The 20257-nt window shown below is 37.4% G+C and overlaps 2 long non-coding RNA genes across 2 annotated transcripts in view; both read left to right on the top strand.

Annotated features, from left to right (window-relative positions):
- The window catches only part of LOC108500880, a 96439-nt gene extending 86760 nt beyond the window's left edge, over positions 1-9679 (top strand). Inside the window, exon 4 of the long non-coding RNA XR_001876046.1 lies at positions 9545-9679. This is a non-coding gene — a long non-coding RNA (uncharacterized LOC108500880). The remainder of the gene's footprint in view (positions 1-9544) is intronic.
- Positions 9680-11441: 1762 nt separating this feature from the next.
- LOC108500881 overlaps positions 11442-20257 on the top strand; it is a 29878-nt gene continuing 21062 nt past the window's right edge. Inside the window, exon 1 of the long non-coding RNA XR_001876047.1 lies at positions 11442-11575. This is a non-coding gene — a long non-coding RNA (uncharacterized LOC108500881). The remainder of the gene's footprint in view (positions 11576-20257) is intronic.

Raw genomic sequence — 20257 nt, 5'->3', positions numbered from 1 at the left:
GTTGTGACACTATTCTGTGTTCATTTGCTGAAGCAGGTGTGTAGTCAGCAAATCTCTGCTGAAGGGAATTATCCTTTAGATGGTCTCTTTTTAGTGTTATAATGGCACCACTAAAGCTGCAATAATTAAGGATCTCTCAGCATTTCATTACAAAACCATATTTTCAAGTGGATATATAAATTGCATATAGAGAAAATTTGCTCCTCGTTCAAATATCTTCCTAAAATTAGCATTCTGAGTGGGTCCTTAAAAAAACACACATATTAATTTGTTGATAAGAATGACTTAATGAGTATTCAGCTCAGAAGCCATGGAGGAACAGCTGTAACCCAGTAAGATGAAATGGCTTACTGCCTTCCAGATCTGTGCAAATATTGTATAAAATATAATGTACTAAATGACCATGTTCACAGGAGCAGACGCTGATCATCAGAAATATATCTGTTTAGCAGTCAAGGAGCATCTTTGCATTTATAGGGGTTTGATTTTTGGTGGAAGGCCTGTACAGGTTAACTGAAAATACAAATCTTAAAGATCTCATGTATTATTAACCTTACTAAAAGGTTAGAAAAAGAGATTTATAGTATAGCTTTCATAAGACAGCAATGAGGAGAAAAGCGCTTCTGTCATTCAGTGCATGCATGTCCAGTCCAATAAAATCTATTTTGCCTAAATTATCCTCCATATTTGCCTCTGTGTCAGGCAGTGAAAATGGAGAGTGTTTTCATTCTTTTCCCTTCCAGAAGCCTCCTAGTGATTCGGACCCTGTCTGTAGGACATGAAATGGTGTGTGTTTGTGAGGGCTCTCAATGAGTAAACATGGCAATGGCAATAATGTTATTCCTTGTCAGGCTCCATTCTGTTATTTTGGTGTTTGCCTTCTTATGCAAAGTGTGTGTTGGCCATGTAAGCGTTAGGTGGAGAAGGATCAGCTGTGTGCTTCTGGCTTTGAACACCAAGCAATTTCCACAGCACTGTCACAGGCAGTTCTGGGATCTCAGTTCTGTCTTACGCATGTAAAAGAAAGCAACAAATGGAAAGCCAGGATTCAACAGGGAAAAAGAAAAAAAGGTATTTCAATGTGTTTGCTGCACTATTGAAGTGCTTGTTTAACTTTATTTTAAAAATTCGGTATTTACCCAAAAGACTGAAGCAGCTCTTTTTGGAACATACAGTGATATGATCTAAAAATAACAAAGACAATTAATTCGGTATTTATCCAATTGATGGTCAGTGAATTAAATAATACAGGTTTTAGAAAACTTCATAATTATGCATTTTTTCCTGAGAGCCCAGTTAAATCTGTATAGAACACTAAACATGAAAATCCAAAGAATGCCATTAAAATACAAATGCAAATAACAAAAGTACTGAAGTTTTCCTTTTAGAGACTTTTACAGTTCAACAGCAAGTGTCTGCTCCCCCAGTCTTGTTTTGTCAGAGCTGCTTGTTATTCATGACAGTATAATTAGGAGCAGAATCAAAGATGAACTTTTGATCTCTATAAAAGATGCTATTCTGCCTTTTTATCATTATTATTATTTTTTACTTAAATAGTTCTAGCTTATCAGTCAGTTTGTCAGATCGCTGACACTAAACTATACTAAACAATAGTTCCTGTCGGAGTTATTCATTGCATATCTAATACTTGCGTAACTAAATCCTTCAAATTGTGTGAAAGAAAGCCCATATGTGGTGAAATACATTCACTTTTTGCATATTTATCGGGAAAAAATACAAGATTGAGTCCACTTTGTAAGGATAGAAAAAAAAAAGTACATACAAAATGTTTGAAATCCTAATGCTCAGGTTTAAGAAAGTATTAAGTTAGTATTGAGCTTAGGTTTTGACAGCCTGATTCATTATACTTATTTCAACTTAATTTGAATATTATCTTCTGTGTGTCCTCTTCATTATTCTTTCATATTGCAAAGCCCCATTTTTAAGTAAGAAATGCAATTGCACTACAATTATGGTCCCTTTACATGCCTATCCATGTAATCTGACATCTTGAGTAGGTGACATCTGAGCCAGGTGCTGTGGAAAAGCCAGTCTGCCCCACCCACTGAATGACAGCCATTTCCCTGCTTGAACAAAATGATGATTTTTTTCATGATAAGCAGTCCATACATATTAAACTGATAGTTCTAATACTGACATTACAATTCCATGAAGTAGAAAAACTAGGGGGTTTTGCATGACTTTTAAATTTATTTTGTAAGCATCCTATTCTCATTTCAGCTATGTAGAGCACAAGAACCAGTTCACTGCTTCTGAATCTATATATTTCAGCCAGGTTGAGTGCTAACAATACTCACTCTTTTTTAAAATTTTATTTTATATTTTACTTAGTGCTTCATGTTCTATAATAATGTAAGATCAGAAACTATTTTTTTGTCACAAAAGGAAACAAAAAGGTCTCTGTATCTCATAACTGCGGAAAAAAAGGTTCGAATCTGTTATCTGGACATCTGATAAGACTGTGAAAAGAGCAGAATGAACAGCAATTTTGTCATGATTTTAAAATCTTACTGTTTTAAATTATGCACATAGTATGATTTTTTTGAAATTTAGTTTTGGTGTTGACAGAAGGCTTCCTCTGAGTCTTCACTGGACATGGGTGGGTGTCAGGAAGATTTCCCCTTCTGCCACCCATCCCAAGGCTAAGAACATAAAGACTAAGCTGCCATTGGGAAGCATGATGATCCAGTCTATCTGTGGTGCCCTCCCACTATCATGATCACTTGCCTCCAAGTAGATGAGAAGAGAGATGTCTACTAAAATATACACCTCTCTATAGCTGAAAAGCGAGCAGGAATAATACTGTAATGCCCTATAGAAACCAAGGAAGGAAAAAGGGCAGAAGGGGGAGGAAGCACAGTGAAAACTGAGAAGAGCTGTACAGTAAAGTCAAAGGGGAAGCAAAGCAGGTGACCTACAAACCAGTTGGGAAAGAGCCTTTGTCTTGGAAGTCAGAAGAGAAAGCATGACCAGTAGATGATATGAAGTATGGAGTAAATGTGAGCCACCCCTGTTGAGCAGAACCTATAAAGCAAGCCTTTTTTAGTTAAAAAAATAGACTAAAATTCTGTTTAGCTTGAACTGCTAACAGTTTTTTCTAGGACCAGAGCTAAGGAGTCATCACAATGGCTTTTAAATTATTTTCTGTTTCTTAAGTTTTTAGGATTTTTATTTCTTCTATCAGCTTTTTTTCCCCTTCCAGAAAAAGAATAAAAAGCCCAAACTATCTCACACGAAGAGGGAAATAATTTGTAAGATTTGAATTCATCTTTTTTTAACTTTTGAGGACATACTGGAAGATTTTTGAATGAATATACATGTAGGATTTTCAAAGTCCTTTTGGAAGTAGGACAAATAAAGAAGTCTGGAACTAAAAAGTCAGCCTGTACCCTGCCTGACTTTCTACCACAGTATCTAAAGCAAAGGTGCCACAATTAATACTGAAAACTAAAATAAGCATGGATACAGTAGCACCTGCCCACTTCATTTGTTCTTATGATTTTTCTGCAGTACTATGATAGCTTTCTAATTTAACTGGGAGTCTGAAACTACAAAAATGGAGTCTTGGTCTGAAGGAAAGGAATGTGAGCAGTAGCAGGCAGGTAAGAACCTCCTGCAAGTGCCAAATGCAAGGTGAGCTGGGAGCACTGCTTCTCTTCACACATGTCAGCATGCAGATGTCATCTGATAACAATTTACTTAGCTCTGTAGAAAGAGGAGGTTTCTTGTCTTAATTACATCAGCTCCAAAATAACACCACAAATTTTATTGAAATTAGTGCATAGTTAAAGTGGCAACAAATGTAAAGGAGATTATATTCAAGATTCATATTTTGTTACTTGTCTAGACCCCAAACCTGGGGTCCTGGTTTATGGAAGTGGAAAAGTAAAATGTGGGCATACAATTGGGACTCCAGGGTGAAAAGACAGTGTAGGACAAAGGGGAGGGAATGGAGACAATGGCATTGATGTTCTGCTTTGGGAGTGGGACAAGTTGTGATATACAACATTAAATAAGAATTTTAATATGGAAGATGTATTCATCTGAGGATCCATAGATAAATATAAATTGTATTTCTCCCTAGAAACCTTTGGTTAGTGTCCAAGGAACAGCATTTCACAGCTGGCCAGTAGTGAAGAGCAGAGGATGTGAACAAATGAAGAAATGGTAGCAGTTATTTAGAGGCAGTGATAGCAGAGATGGGAAGCTTTAGAAATATGCTAAGAGCTATAGAGGAATTCAGTGCTGCAGCTGGAACTAAGGCTTAAATACCGGACACCTGAATTTCTGAACATTAAAGGTCAAATCAACCCAAAGAGCAAGAGAACTGACAACTCAATGACCCACAATTTACAAAAGTGAAGCCACAAAGAAATAGCTTGGGTTAAATGAAAAACAACTCCTGTCTTTCAATTCACGCCTTAAAAAACAACCAAGTAACCGTTCTCTACCATCAGAAGTAGTAAATAAAAAAAAAAAAAAGGAAATGCAAAATATTTAAAAGTATTGGATGAGTGATTAGGGTTTTTTTGATTGCATATAATCATAGGGCATGGTCTGGCAGGGAGCTAACAAGATCATCTAATCCTTTTCCACATCCACAGAAACATTTTGGTACCAGAAAATACCTATTGTATTTGATTTCCGGCTTTCTCAGAACCACTTATATTAAATAACTTCAGGGAATCTTTTCTTTATGAATTTCAAGCTGGGTCACAGAGAGACAGAAAACCAAGCAATTGCATTATCTTTTGGAATAGATATAATTTCTTTCAAATAGGGAAGAAATCTGCTCTGGCAGAGCAAGGAATAGTCAGGCACTGGCCCCTGAACTGTCTCTTCAGTTTGCCCATTCAATGGATTAATGGCACACCGACATTCATGCCTACCACATGATTTCTTTCATTACTAAGAACTGCTCTTATCAGGAAAATACTAACATTTGCTTAGCACCACTAATACAAATAGAAAAAATTCTTTGTTCACAGCCCAGTAAGACTGGTTCCATGGCTGTTGTCTCACTTGGCCAGCTGAGTGACAGCTTCCAGGATAGGGATGAGTGTGCTGTGGGGTAGAGGCAGAGGAGAGATCTTCTTATGGCCTGCAGAGAAGCCTGAAGGGAAATGGGATTTGCTTCTTGAAATCCAAAAAAAGGGAAAAAAGACCCAACAAGCAAACAAACCCGATTATATGTAGATTCATCATTGTCCAAATAGCTAATAATTTGATAACATGCCTGCATAATTTTTGGATGAATTGAATGCTACTTGGTGTTGTTCCTAGGGGAATTTTATCAGTAAAAACATTCTTTCCTGTGTGAGAATTGAGACATCTCTAGGACAGTGATTGCTGAAGAGAAGAAAACCAATAGAAACCAATTGACAGCCAAATACAGCATTAATTCATGTCTCCAGAGAGATAACAAAACATATGTTTTGGTAGCATCACGTGGTGAGCAGTGAGAGGAAACCTTAAGATCTCTCTGGATTATCTGAGATCTTTCTCCTCTATTAAAACATAACCTTTATTTTGCCCACTGAGAAATCCTTTTGGCATTTCACAACATCTCTGAGTACCTTGCCCCAAGGCTTTGTAAAACTCCTCCTTCCAGCTGGCTTTGAAATTGTACAAATTCTGCACAGTGTCTTGAGTAATGGAAATAACTTGTTTGTCCATTTGCACTTACTGCAGATCAGAGGAGGCTCCCCAGTCAGGACTCTGGGCAGAGTTTTCCTATGCAAATTCCAGTAAAGTGAACATCTTTTGTGCTAAATATTCCCACACAGTACACACATTATTCCCCTGTCAAAAACAGTTTGTGCTGAAGTGCCTGGTTGTTGTAAACAGGGGACAAAGAAAATTACTTCAGAGGAAGACACACACACACAGACACACAGACACACACACACACAGACACACAGACACACACACACACGTGTGTATTTCTGCTTGAAGCCGTAGGCAAACCAGCAGTTTAAATCTGTCTTTGGAGACTGTAGGCCAAAGAGAGCTAAATAGGACATGAAACTCAAGACATTATCCAACAGATGGGGTTTAATTTTGCTACATCTGTTGGCAGATATATGGAATATGAGAATAGAGGATGGCTGATAACTGCCCAGGAGGGGCAAAGCCACAGGCAGTGAAAGCTGAATGTCAGGGACGTGATGCCCAAGGCAGGTGTCTCTAGGCATAAAGTGAACTCTTTCCTTTCAGTCTGTCAGCTCAATAGCATTTGTTTCTGTATGTGAAAAAGGTATTTCCTCTAGAGATGCTGCAGTCATCTAGCATGGTACATTCTGCAGGTATAGGGAGCTGGGAAATGAGAAATTACTTTGGCAAATTAGCAGAGGGTTAAAAAGTGAAAGTCAGCATTTTCAGGATTGCACACAGATTTAGGAGGGCTCAGTTTTTGCATGCTCAGCCTGAAACAAATAATGGCTCCAATGCTAAAGGGCTACGCCTGGCCCCCCCACCCCTCTTAGAAGTTCCAGCTTTTCAGAGTTTTCAGACCTCATAAAATCCACACATTAGCTCTTTTGTGTGTAGTTAATGCCTACAGATTAAGTGCCACTACCATTACTAGCTTCTGGAAAATGTCCCTTCCTGTTTCCACCTTTATCCTTTACATTTGACACCTCCATCCAGCTAGCAAGATGGGGTAGTGCAAGTGAGAACTGTGCTCTCAAACTCTCTTCTATTCTCATTCAGCTCTTTGTTGGTTTGGGTTTGTGGATTTTTTTTCAAGTTAACAATAAGCACTTATATTTAGGACTGTATTCAAAAAGGAATTTCAAAAGGTGGCAACAATGGATTTTTCATTTTTGAAGTGCCATATGCATGGACTTTTTAATAAGGTCTTTCTGAGCATATCCTGGTTAGTCTGTTGCTAACTTATTCCTAATTTATTCATAGTTTATGTGCATAATCATTTTAAAAAGAAGTTATACAAAGACCTTTCACCTTGCTCAGGAAGTGAGAAAGCAGCTTTGCACCTGCAGTTTTTTCACTGTACCTCTGCGCAGTGCCTGGTGTCTCCTCAGTTAAATACTTCCTCAAGAGAAGCATAGGCATTTCCTATTACCCACTGCTTCTGCCATTCACAGATAAGAGGAAAAGGCCCAGCTCATGCTTAATTTGTGCTAGGAATCACTTCAGTAAACTGAGGGCTGTTTAGAAGGCACAGCCATGGAATGGTGGATATCCATCTCAGCTCTGGCCCAACCAATTCAGCCCCAGACATGGCTATGACAGTACAGTAAATTCAGAAGACCAATATAGTTGCCATCCTGTCCAGCAAAGGCTCACATTTTTCATGACTTTACCATGAACTCAACTTTGTTACTTCTCACCAAAGTGACATTTAGTTTAGAGCTAAGCATAAATTCATAGTGTCAACATAACTATTTTTAATATTTTTTCCTGGTCCTTTATTTAAACACAGCTACATCATATTGACAAATGTCTACCAGATTTCCTCCTGCCTTTGTACACAACCATGTGATCATCCTTTTACAGAATTGCAGAATCAATTAGGTTGGAAAAGACCTCTGAGATCATCAACCTGTGACCCAACACCACCCTGTCAACAAGACCATGGCAGCAAGTGCCACTTCTGATCTTTCCTTAAACACCTCCAGGGATGGTGAATCCACCACCACCGTGGGAAGTCCATTCTGATGTCTAATCACCTTTTCTGTGAAGAAATTCCTCCTAATATCCAACCTAAACCTCCCCTGGTATAGCTTAATTCTGTAGCTAGCTGCCTGGGAGAAGAGGCCAACCCTACCTGGCTACAACCTCCTTTCAGGTAGTTGTAGAGAGCAATAAGGTCACTCCTGATCCTCCTTTTCTCAACAAACAGTGAAATTTTTGTTATATAGTTCTTTCTTCTTCATGCTGTTCTTCCACAGCTTCCTATATCTGTGAAATACAAATAGTATTGTGTATAGGCTTTCTCAGGCCAAGGAGAGATAGGGAATGGAAGAAGATTAATTAACCTGAACTCAGTCAAAATTTAAGAATAGAATTACATTGTTTAAATATTCAGTTTATTTCAGAGGCAGAGAATAGCAACTATAATTTTAGTAAGGCTAGATAACATGGAGAGAAACACAGAAAGTATCAGTGGTCTTTCCCAGCATAAATGGCTCTTGCTTGTAAGCTATGAAAATCTACATGATATAATCATAGAAGTAATTAAAAGTTTACTGTCTAAGGGCCACTAAAATGAATTAGAGCATTTTTTAAATTTTCCTGACTCTTGAAGCTGACACTGAAACTCTTGTGTCACATTGCTTGTTCAGTTAAGTTTCCCAGTGAAGTCAGGAGGTGGGGAGGCATTTACAGCATGAAGGAATACATGACCAGCTCTTCAGGACATATCACTTTTGATGTGAACTGAGAAAAATACCCATGCTGTGAATAGAACTATTAACCTTGGTGCTATGGTACTGACAGACAGTTGTATCATTTAGGCACTAGGCAGAGAATGGAGTGGCCATAGCTCTGGGAAACTGGAGAAGGTAATGAGAGGTAGCAGAGAGTACCTGAGCTCACTGTGCTCAGGTACTGCTGCATCCCAGACACCCCTTCACTGTGACCTCTATGCACAGCCTGATCCCTGCTTGCACCTCATAGGGCATGACAGGTATGTCCTGGTGTTTATGGGATGCAGCTGTAATGGACCCATGTCCCAGAGGCTGCTTTTGTGTGAGCTTTAAATGGGAAACCAGAAAATAAGTAATTAATGAGGTAAGGAAGAGGTGCTTGGGTAGCCAAAGCTCTGGTCTACTGGTAGCCAGAATCAATGGGATTCAGTCCAATAACCTAAAAACAACTGCTCTGGAGAAAATTCAGCTAAGGGCTTTGCAGGGTCAAGGTGGACTGCTCAGGGTTTGTACGGGGATATGTGATGGTTATATTTCCCATCATTCAGAAAATATACATTGTTGTGCTCTGCTACAAGCAGTGATGGGTTCCAATGAAATTATGAGAAGGAATGCAAGTAAATTTGGAAGGGTTCAGAAATCAAAAGTGACACAAAGGAGCTCCAGGAATTTGCAAGTAGGAGTGAAACATGATTATGTTTGCAGTAGTTGTAGTGGAAATATGTTCCTTTACACTGGGCTGGTATGAGCTGCTCTCATGTAGCCTGAGGCAATTTGGGAGGCCCACTGATGAAGGCAATGCACTTGCAAAAGTGTAAATCCAGTGAAAGGGAAAAATTAGGAGCTATTATTGTGACATATATCAGGAAAGTATATTTACAGAGAATATAAACAGAGATAACTGTTGAATATAGTTGTTCTTGAAAAGGTTTTGCTTGTGCACTGTTTGCCCAAGCAATATCCTGCTTATCATAGGCTGAGTGCTTATTTAATGAAATCAGTTCCTGTTTATCTGCAGTTTCTGATCTATCTGTCTTTCTATCTGTATTGTAATGGTCTGGTTTGGGATTTTCAGGCTAGTACTATGCAGTTTTTTTAATCTAAGCCTGTGCCTTTCTTTATGTCATTCCCAGGCCTGTTCAGAGGTCCCTCCCAGGTCCAACATGCCAAGGCCTCCTTGTTGGACTCCTTGTGCAGCAGGAAGGGTCGTCAGTATTTCTTACTGAAGTAATCTTTTTCTCCTAAGGTTCTGTCAAGCTAGACACTTTAAAAGGTATGTTAAACTCACAGAGTTCTCTGGGTTTTACTCTTCTTTTAATTCCTGTGTTTGACTGATCCATTTTTCTTGTCTGGTCTGTCAGCTTACTCTTTATTCTCCCCTGCTCTAAACATGCTGGTTTTTCCCTTGGCATTTTTCAGGTCTCTACTTTTTTTTTTTTTTTTTTTNTCGAAGGGTTAATGACCTTTCCCAAATCTTCGCTCGCGAAGACTGGCCATTATTATATTATTAGTCAAAATTTAAGAATAGAATTATATTGTTTAAATATTCAGTTTATTTCAGAGGCAGAGAATAGCAACTATAATTTTAGTAAGGCTAGATAACATGGAGAGAAACACAGAAAGTATCAGTGGTCTTTCCCAGCATAAATGGCTCTTGCTTGTAAGCTATGAAAATCTACATGATATAATCATAGAAGTAATTAAAAGTTTACTGTCTAAGGGCCACTAAAATGAATTAGAGCATTTTTTAAATTTTCCTGACTCTTGAAGCTGACACTGAAACTCTTGTGTCACATTGCTTGTTCAGTTAAGTTTCCCAGTGAAGTCAGGAGGTGGGGAGGCATTTACAGCATGAAGGAATACATGACCAGCTCTTCAGGACATATCACTTTTGATGTGAACTGAGAAAAATACCCATGCTGTGAATAGAACTATTAACCTTGGTGCTATGGTACTGACAGACAGTTGTATCATTTAGGCACTAGGCAGAGAATGGAGTGGCCATAGCTCTGGGAAACTGGAGAAGGTAATGAGAGGTAGCAGAGAGTACCTGAGCTCACTGTGCTCAGGTACTGCTGCATCCCAGACACCCCTTCACTGTGACCTCTATGCACAGCCTGATCCCTGCTTGCACCTCATAGGGCATGACAGGTATGTCCTGGTGTTTATGGGATGCAGCTGTAATGGACCCATGTCCCAGAGGCTGCTTTTGTGTGAGCTTTAAATGGGAAACCAGAAAATAAGTAATTAATGAGGTAAGGAAGAGGTGCTTGGGTAGCCAAAGCTCTGGTCTACTGGTAGCCAGAATCAATGGGATTCAGTCCAATAACCTAAAAACAACTGCTCTGGAGAAAATTCAGCTAAGGGCTTTGCAGGGTCAAGGTGGACTGCTCAGGGTTTGTACGGGGATATGTGATGGTTATATTTCCCATCATTCAGAAAATATACATTGTTGTGCTCTGCTACAAGCAGTGATGGGTTCCAATGAAATTATGAGAAGGAATGCAAGTAAATTTGGAAGGGTTCAGAAATCAAAAGTGACACAAAGGAGCTCCAGGAATTTGCAAGTAGGAGTGAAACATGATTATGTTTGCAGTAGTTGTAGTGGAAATATGTTCCTTTACACTGGGCTGGTATGAGCTGCTCTCATGTAGCCTGAGGCAATTTGGGAGGCCCACTGATGAAGGCAATGCACTTACAAAAGTGTAAATCCAGTGAAAGGGAAAAATTAGGAGCTATTATTGTGGCATATATCAGGAAAGTATATTTACAGAGAATATAAACAGAGATAACTGTTGAATATAGTTGTTCTTGAAAAGGTTTTGCTTGTGCACTGTTTGCCCAAGCAATATCCTGCTTATCATAGGCTGAGTGCTTATTTAATGAAATCAGTTCCTGTTTATCTGCAGTTTCTGATCTATCTGTCTTTCTATCTGTATTGTAATGGTCTGGTTTGGGATTTTCAGGCTAGTACTATGCAGTTTTTTTAATCTAAGCCTGTGCCTTTCTTTATGTCATTCCCAGGCCTGTTCAGAGGTCCCTCCCAGGTCCAACATGCCAAGGCCTCCTTGTTGGACTCCTTGTGCAGCAGGAAGGGTCGTCAGTATTTCTTACTGAAGTAATCTTTTTCTCCTAAGGTTCTGTCAAGCTAGACACTTTAAAAGGTATGTTAAACTCACAGAGTTCTCTGGGTTTTACTCTTCTTTTAATTCCTGTGTTTGACTGATCCATTTTTCTTGTCTGGTCTGTCAGCTTACTCTTTATTCTCCCCTGCTCTAAACATGCTGGTTTTTCCCTTGGCATTTTTCAGGTCTCTACTTTTTTTTTTTTTTTTTTTTATTGTGAACAGCATCTACACCCACGGTGACAGTACTTTTTTCCTCTCCTCTCACCAACTTCACTCTGAATAGCTGGCCTTAGTTTTTTCAATATTTAAAAAAAAATTAAATAATTCTTGGAATGTTTTCCCCTCTCCACTGTTTCCAGATAATGCTGTAGTGTGTATCTTCCAGTATGGTAGCTGGCCTTAGTCCCTTCTCTCTGTCCCCTTTACAAATGAATTCATGTACTATTGAGATTAACACAACTTGAGGCAGAACATCTATCCATGTAGAGTGCTGTATTTCTGAATATAAAGAACAAACCCAGCAAGAAAATTATAATAATGATACAATATCAGAACTGAAATAGGATTGCTATTGGGATTCACGTGGGTGATCTCCAGATTCAACTCAGCTCTCACAGGAAAGGATGTTATTGAATACAAAGGTTTTATTTTTCCCAACTCATCACATAGTCAATGTTTCACCAGAATGACAAGAGATACTATACTGCAGGGCTTCTTTCACTTGAATGTAAAACCAAATTTATGACTGCTTATGGTCACTGATGTGTCCTGGCATACTTCCAAATGTTGGATCATTAACCTTTCTGTCAGAGTGAAAATCCACTTGTATAATTAAGTTATCTTTATCTCAAATTTCCACTTGCAGTTTCACTTGGGGAAAAAAAAACAACCCAAAAAACAAACAAACTCCTATTCTTCCCTTCCTTTCCTTCAGAAAAGAAAACAGCTGTGTGTAGTTGCTGTCAAACAAAGGTGACTTGCTTCTTCCTTTGTCTTTTATATGTGTTTTTGTTAAATACAGTAGTGTAGTGTAGATCTAATCCTTCATCTCCATGCTTTATTCTCTTCGATTCTGTGTCTAAATCACAGAATTCAGTTTAATACTTTTTATGTCCTTATTCTGCACCCATGACTATTCCAAAGACACGTCAGGCCAGAGTGGCAGCTTTCATGTCTTTTGCACTCCTGACAAAAAGTTATGGAGAGAGGGAAATACTGTGGTTTGTTATGAGTTGCTCTGGGGTTTACCTTTGAAGACAGGGTCAAAGCACCTTTTAGTCTTTGGAAAGAATAACTACAGGTTTTGGGGAAGTTCTTACTGTATGAGAAATTTTATGTGATATTTTTTGTGCCATTTTTCTTCATATTTTTCCTCTTTCTACATAGCACATTCCTCAGTAATTTAGTACTTTATGTCATCTGTATAATCTTCTACTAGGATTTAATGTGATACTCATACCTGGAGAGTGCACCCCACTGTGGAAACGAAAAGCTCTGAAGTGCAGGCAGGCAGCAGAAGGCACCTCACATGCAATCAGCAGTGTGTATGCTTCCAGGTTTAAATAACACTTATGATTTGAAACTTGTACCAGTGAAAGAAACGTTGTGACAGTTTGGAGTATCTGCTTACACAGGTCAGAGGTAAAATGTGCTAGGAATTTCCTAATGGCCATTGCTTTCAGCTACTGCCAGTGTTAGCATCTGAAAATCCATTTTTATTCTGGCACAAGTAACATCATCTGTAACAAAAATTCTAGCAGGGCAAAATCTTTCCTACTTTACCATTTCTGCAACTTCATTGCCATCAGATGCCTCAGTTCCTATCACTTTTTTCTTTCCTTGGATATCCCTAAAGGGAAGGCTATGGTGGAACTGCACAGAGACTGTGGAGGCACATCTGGACTGGCAGCTGCAGCTGTGTTAACAGTTTTGTTATGAGCGAGGACAGAATCCAGCTCAGGCACAGTCTGCCAGATTGGCATGACTAGCAAAAATAAGACACAAGCTAAGACACACTCTTGTCACTAATTCATGTCAGCTTGTCTCAAAATGCATCCATTCCCACAATTCAATAGAGGCATAAACTTCAGTTACCTGCTCTGCTGTTGGGAATTTGGGCATTGGTTCGAATGAGGGACTGCTTTCTGTTTATTTTTTTGCCAGAGCAGAGAAAATGTTTCTAACTACTCCCAAAGTGTTGTTGCTGCTCATTCAGTGTGTTTTTCTTCTCTCATAAAAGAGGTGATGTCCACATGGATTTGCATCAATTTTGGTATAACCATTTGTATTTGACTCCTTGCTAGAGCCCATCCCTTTCAGCTGTGCTGAGCACTAAGAACCTGTTCTTGGCAGAGACTATGAATACAAAAAAAAGCAAAAAAACCAAAATAGTTTTTTTCATGAACAATAACAGAGGCTGACAGCTTTATACCCTGCATGGGAAACAAAAATCAAACTGTGAAGGAGAGACACTAACCAAACTTTTCATAGCTAAAAGTGTTAATGAGAAAGTTTTGTAAGTGATAGGTTTCCCTTGCTTTTTTCCTTTTAAGCTATTAGGGAAAGTATTCTGCATTTAGGACTACAATCTATCTCAATTGTATGTAAGAGAGAATTTACTATATAAAGTAATGTCAATAATTGGATAATAAATAACATCACTTTTTTAGATATATATGGAACCTGCAGAAAAATACAAATTGCTTTCATGAATTGCTGTGCTCTTTTAGCAAGGAGTAACATGCACTTTGGTATAAGAAATAGCATATGAAATGTTAGCCATTGTATGTTATGCTTCATAAACTATCTCCATGGAAATGCAGAGTTCACTTTCTTCTTTGCTCAAAACCTGTTTTGGGTAGAGATTGATATTGATTTGAAATGTAAATCAAAATTTCCCCCTGAATCAGAGGACTTCATTAGTCATGCATGGCATCATTCTTTCCAGTATGACCTCTGTTGCAAAATGATGTCTTTCTACCATTCTCACACTGAGAGAGTCAGCAATGAAGGAGAAAGGCTGGGCAGCTTTGAAAAAGGTAACCATGTGTCTTGAGTGCTTATTTCAAGATTTTCTGATGCAAAAGCAAAACCACATCAGAACTAATTTCATTGCCTTCTGACAGTTTGCCTCACTTCTTCCACAAAGTACCAGTTGTGGAAATTCATTGAACAGAAATTATACTGCTCATCCTGTCCTACGTGGAGCTCTTACTTTCATTTTAACGTGTGAGTGTTGCATGGAGTGGAACATCATTTAACATATACTATGGGATATTCTAGCCTCTGATGCCAATGATGCACAATTGAATACTAAAATCAACAGAGAATTCAGTGTACTATAACATTTTTTTCACAGCACCTCTTCCACAGAGTGAAATTGATGTCTTTGATTAGTCCAGTTTTAGCACAGAGGATGGTGCAGTTGCTTCTTTGTCTTGTCTGGAAACAATAAAAGAATGCAAAGTCTGATATTTTTAGTTAATATTTGTTGGCTATAGGCACTACTCATTTCTGCAGCACTTAAGGATTTCTGTAGTGCAAGGTAAATGCATTCCATAATAGGAGTAAAATCCATTTTCCCTTCTAAGGCATATGCACAAACATCTATGTATGCAAGCACATATTTTTATTTCCATTCTAAGAAATGTACAAATCCAGCATCAGGTTCTAACACTCTAATTAATTAATTAATTTTAATTAATTTTAATGTATATGTACCAAACAAGCTTCAGTTGCATGTTTTTATTAAACAGAGCTTTTAAAAGATAAAATAATTCATATTCATTTAAATTAAAATGGCAATGAGCATTTTCTAGCATTCCTAAAATAACAGTTTTAAAACTTCTAGTTAAAAGACAGAACTGTAAAAATTCCTAAAAAATTATCTGCTCAAATAATTTCATTATTTATAATAACAGAAAGTCTCAGTGAAGATTTGAAAGATCTCCATAATAAAAAAAAATCTAAATATGATAACCTTTTTCTTTTATTTTTTCCTTTTTCTTTATCTAAGTCATATAAAAAAATGTAAAGCATTTTGTGAATTAGGGTTATGCAATCACATTATATGGCTTATATTTCATTTCATTTAAAAACAGACACATCAATGAAGCTAAGTTTCTATAAAGTTTTATCATTAAATTTAATGGTCCCATAAAAGTGAATGAGAAGTTACAGTTTTTTGGCCATCCCAGTAGTTAAACTAATAACAATACCTACTTTTTCAACCATGCATACAATAGAATTCCCAGATGATTACAACAGTTCTTGCTGGTTGTTTTCCCAGTTTTACTTTTTTTATTTATTCTCTGAATATTTCCATTTTAACTATCCTAAATTAACCTAGGCAAATGGTAGGACTCAGAAAGACTTTTCAGGGAAGCAAATAAATCACAAAAAAGGCAAAATAAAATGTATTCAAATATCTTTTGTTCCGAGCTGCGTCAGTTTTTAGCTGAAGCAATTCTTTTGGAGAAAAATGTAAACTGCAGGGATGTGTATTCCATTAAGCTTTACTGAATTGTTCCATTAAAAGAAAAAAAAAATCAAAAGAAAAAGTTAATATTTTACTTGGAACTTGTAGGAATATTTTTCTTTAATTAAAATCCTTTAGGTTTTCATTAAAAAATATTTACATTTTTAATTTGCCTCTTATTTCATATATTTTTAAAAACCTGGTAGAATCAAAATGGTGTTTTTCCACTGTCCTGCTTAGATTTTATTGAACCATTTCATTTGATGCTGCATTCTTCATGGCCCCCTGTAAAAGACCTCAGAATCAACAACAATGCATAAAGAAATAACACTCTTCTAGTTTCAATTTGAAAATTTAAAAGCAAACTAACAAGAAATCCCCCCTTGAATGCTTTCCAATAAATATCCTATCTCTGTTTTTTAATAAGAGTGAGAAACAGAAATGATCATGTTAACATAAATTCAGGCAGAGCAGAATAATCATTATGAGGTAAGAGGGGGAAAGCAGAAAATTTGAAACTAGGTCATTCAGAAATGTTAATGTGGCCTTTTACTGGAAAGAGTAACAGAGAATTTTGTACAACAGTCACCCCTTCCAGAAGGATAAACAATAAACATTGGAAGTAAAATAATTCCAATGTTAATGTTTAATTCCACAGAATATATTTTTTGCACGTGGTTACTATTTTTAAGTCATTAATATTATGTGTATGGGTACTGTGTATATTAATGCACAATATTTTCTGTGAGAAAACAAATAATCTAATCTACACAGTATCTACCTTTTTTACAAAAACTAGAAGTTCACATAGCAATGCACTGAACTTGATCAGATGGACAATTTCTAAGATCTGTCTTTTAATATATGAACCTGCAAAAAAATAATAATGTTGTTCTCTTATATGTACCAAGCATATGAAAAAGGTATGGATTCACAGTCTGTTAAATGTAAAGAAATTTCACTCTAGAAATTTCAGTGCTTTGTGGTTTAGTGTTGTATTAATAAGAAATGAAAGAAAAAGGACTCCTTGCTAATCTCCTTCTCTGAGTTCAATCCCATGGGAAATAATTTCATTAGTTTATTTTAGTTATTAAGTAAAATTTTACAGCTGACCTGCCAAAGGAAATGTAGACTTACTTCCCCAAGTCCATTTAATAAGAGCCAGAAGAAAAAAGAGTCACCTCAGCAGTGCACAGTGGAACTGTCACAGCAGTTGCCAAATCCTGCATTAGCAATATATATTTTTAAACTATTTCAGACTTTGTAGGGCAGAATGCAAAATTTTAACAATTTTAACAATTACGGGGAAGAATATTAAGCTGATGAGCTGGACATCAGATAAAGTAAAAGATCTATTAGAAGGAAAAGACTACTATGTCTGATCCAAACTGCAAACTTTTATTCACCCAAGTGGACATTCCTATGAAAATCATGGAAAAGGGGTGATCCTAAGAAGTTACATTAAGATCATGTTTGAAAGTGGGACTTAAAACCCTGAATCACTTAGGTCTGTGTAGAGTCAGACCAAAACATCTTCCAGACACCCATCTCTTAATCTTGCTGTCCCAGATCCTGAAAGCTATTCAGGTTCTCGATTCCTATTGAATCAAATACTGTTGAAGTTCTGTGCATTCTGGCTCCAGGTAGGTCTGGAGGAAATTGCTGCCACACACCGGTGCTGGCTCATATCATTCCTTCCATAAGCTTTCGTAGAACTCTGTCTGTACTATAGAGATGGTACCACTTCTGATCTTTTATAATGCTGTGAATAGAAATGAAGACCTGAGAGAAACTGGTAGTATTTTAGCAGCAGTTTTGTCAGTATGATAAGTGGTATCTAACACTTTTCCCGAGGATGGGCTACTGCAGGTGCTCTTGTTGGCTTTTGTCTGGCTTGAGGTGATATGAGGTACTATTATCGTCAGCCTTGGAAATGATGTGTGACCTTAAGTGAAGAGTGATGGACAAGTACAGGGAGAGTTTCTCCAAAGCAGGTTTCTCCAAAGCAGGAGAATTGTAGTTTCTGCCAAAGAAGAAAGAAAGAAAGGGTAGAGAGACAGAAAACTAGATAGAATACGAAGAAATAAGAAAAATAAAGATATTTTTCCTATACAAAATTGTGCGTCTCGCCCATGGGCTCCTTGCAACTAAGCAGAAAAAAAAGTTGGATAAAAAAGAAAATTAAGTAAAGGCTCTTTTTGTTTATCCAGATCTCCCCTTCCTTCTGTAGATATTTTATGATAAGTTTATATACATGTTTGTCATGGCCTATGCCTGTGAAACATTGCCATGGAGTAACTGCCCCTTTCTTTAGTGATTTTCCTTCAAGGTCTATGAGATCTGTTCCTGTTTGCTTTTACTACAGTGCTCCTTTGCTCACACAAATCATTCATCACCGATTTAAAGGGAGAAAATAAGTGAGATTTGCTCCTTGTGATCATGACAAAAACCTTTAATGACAAAATGCCTTTAGCTAGTTTGGGCTCTGGAGTCTCTGAGCCAGAAAGGGTAAATTTGATGGTGACAACCAAGCAATACTTCAGTCTTGACTTGACCACCTCTTCTAGCAATTACAGCACAGAAACAATATGTTCTTTACCCTTCTAAGCAAATAATTGTTTATTATTTGCACAAGATAACGGTTAATATCACTGTACCTGAAATGGCCGGAGATTTCTTAATTTTATTTTATTTTATTTGTGCCTTGGTGTTTCTTTCTCTGTATCTCAAGGCGTTATGTGGATATTTTCGTCCTGTGGACCGGGCTCATTTGTCTCTGTAGTTCTTCTATTACAATGCATGCTCCTGCTGCCTGGCACATAACCCTTCAGCTAGCGGAACCAATTAACCTCCGTCTTTTACTTTAAAAGTGGAAAAAACCCCTCACCCTCCTCTTCTCCCTTCTTTATGCTTACAGTAGGGTTAGCCAAAGTACATATTCACAGCTATAAATATATCTCTTGGAAAACTGTAAGCATCTACCATGAAATGGATTTATTTTGTCTGGGGGAATCACATAATATAAAACTAGAGTTTCTGACCTTTTCTTTGTTTTTCAATGTATTACTTATTAGCATAAACTAACATTTATACTCCTGCTAATATCCAAGGAGGTGTTGACATGCCTGTGGAAACATAAGCTTGCCAGAAAAACACCAAGCCAAAGGGATATGTCTTACCCATGCAGTCGCTGCAGTGCATTGCAGAAAAATGAAATATCTTGCAGGTCAAGGCGGTGTTGCAGAATGAACACCATCACCTTGACTGAATACAATTGATCTGCTTGAAAGCAGCAACAGCAGCTCAGGAAAAGGTAGTTGCTCTATCAAGACAGGATTGACAAACATTGTTTGAGCCACCTGGGCTCCTTCCAGTTGCAAAACCTATGATAGGGGTGGGTGGATATCCTTTAGTAACCACTTGGCAAAAAGTACCCCTTGTTGCCATCTAAGCCCTAGATAAAACACATGGTTTGTTTTGATTTTTATAAAGAGGATGGGATGATTAATCTATTTCTCTTTCCCTGGAGGTGTAGGTTAGAATCTATTAATAAACTGAAATACTTAGAATCCATTTAACATGATTTTATGAGAAGTATTTTTGTGCTTTGTCTCTATTATTTTATATACTACTTATAATATTTCAAATGGTCTTTTTGTTTTATTAATTTATGAACTACCTTGAAAGAGGCTAGGCTAGCACCTGCTACAAACACGGTAAAGGCTTCTGCTGGCTATTAGGGCTGTTCTTCAGTTCCTTGAGCTCCTTTTACTGCTAGCCTGAAAAGGACTGAAGCTTTGTAAACAGAGGCAGCCTCTGAAGCATGGCTGTGGTGGAAAAAAATGAATTGTGAATAAGAGTCAAAGTGGAAATAAGACTATGATATTTGACCAGGTATCTAGTCCTCTGTACTTAAAATACCTATAATCATCCTTAAGAAGGCAAATACAAAAATCAGATTAAATAGGAAATTGTGACTAATTTTGATATATACTATCCCTGGTACATACCTGTTTGTCACTCAAAATGTGAAGTTTGTGACTTAACCCCAGTAATGTTCACTTTGTTCTCTGTATATCAGTCTTCCAGTCACAGATGTTTGGAGCATCTCTATAAACGTCCCCATTCTGAAAGTCACAAGACAATATTTCATGACTCCATTAAGCCTGTTTATATAAAATACTGGCTATCCATTTAACATCACAAATTTACAACAGTTCCACACAAACTCATGCACAGTGA

This window comes from Lepidothrix coronata, unplaced genomic scaffold, assembly GCF_001604755.1.
Source record: "Lepidothrix coronata isolate B3197 unplaced genomic scaffold, Lepidothrix_coronata-1.0 Scaffold96, whole genome shotgun sequence".
Taxonomy (NCBI): domain Eukaryota; kingdom Metazoa; phylum Chordata; class Aves; order Passeriformes; family Pipridae; genus Lepidothrix; species Lepidothrix coronata.
This window is presented reverse-complemented; position numbering and strand designations above follow the sequence as displayed.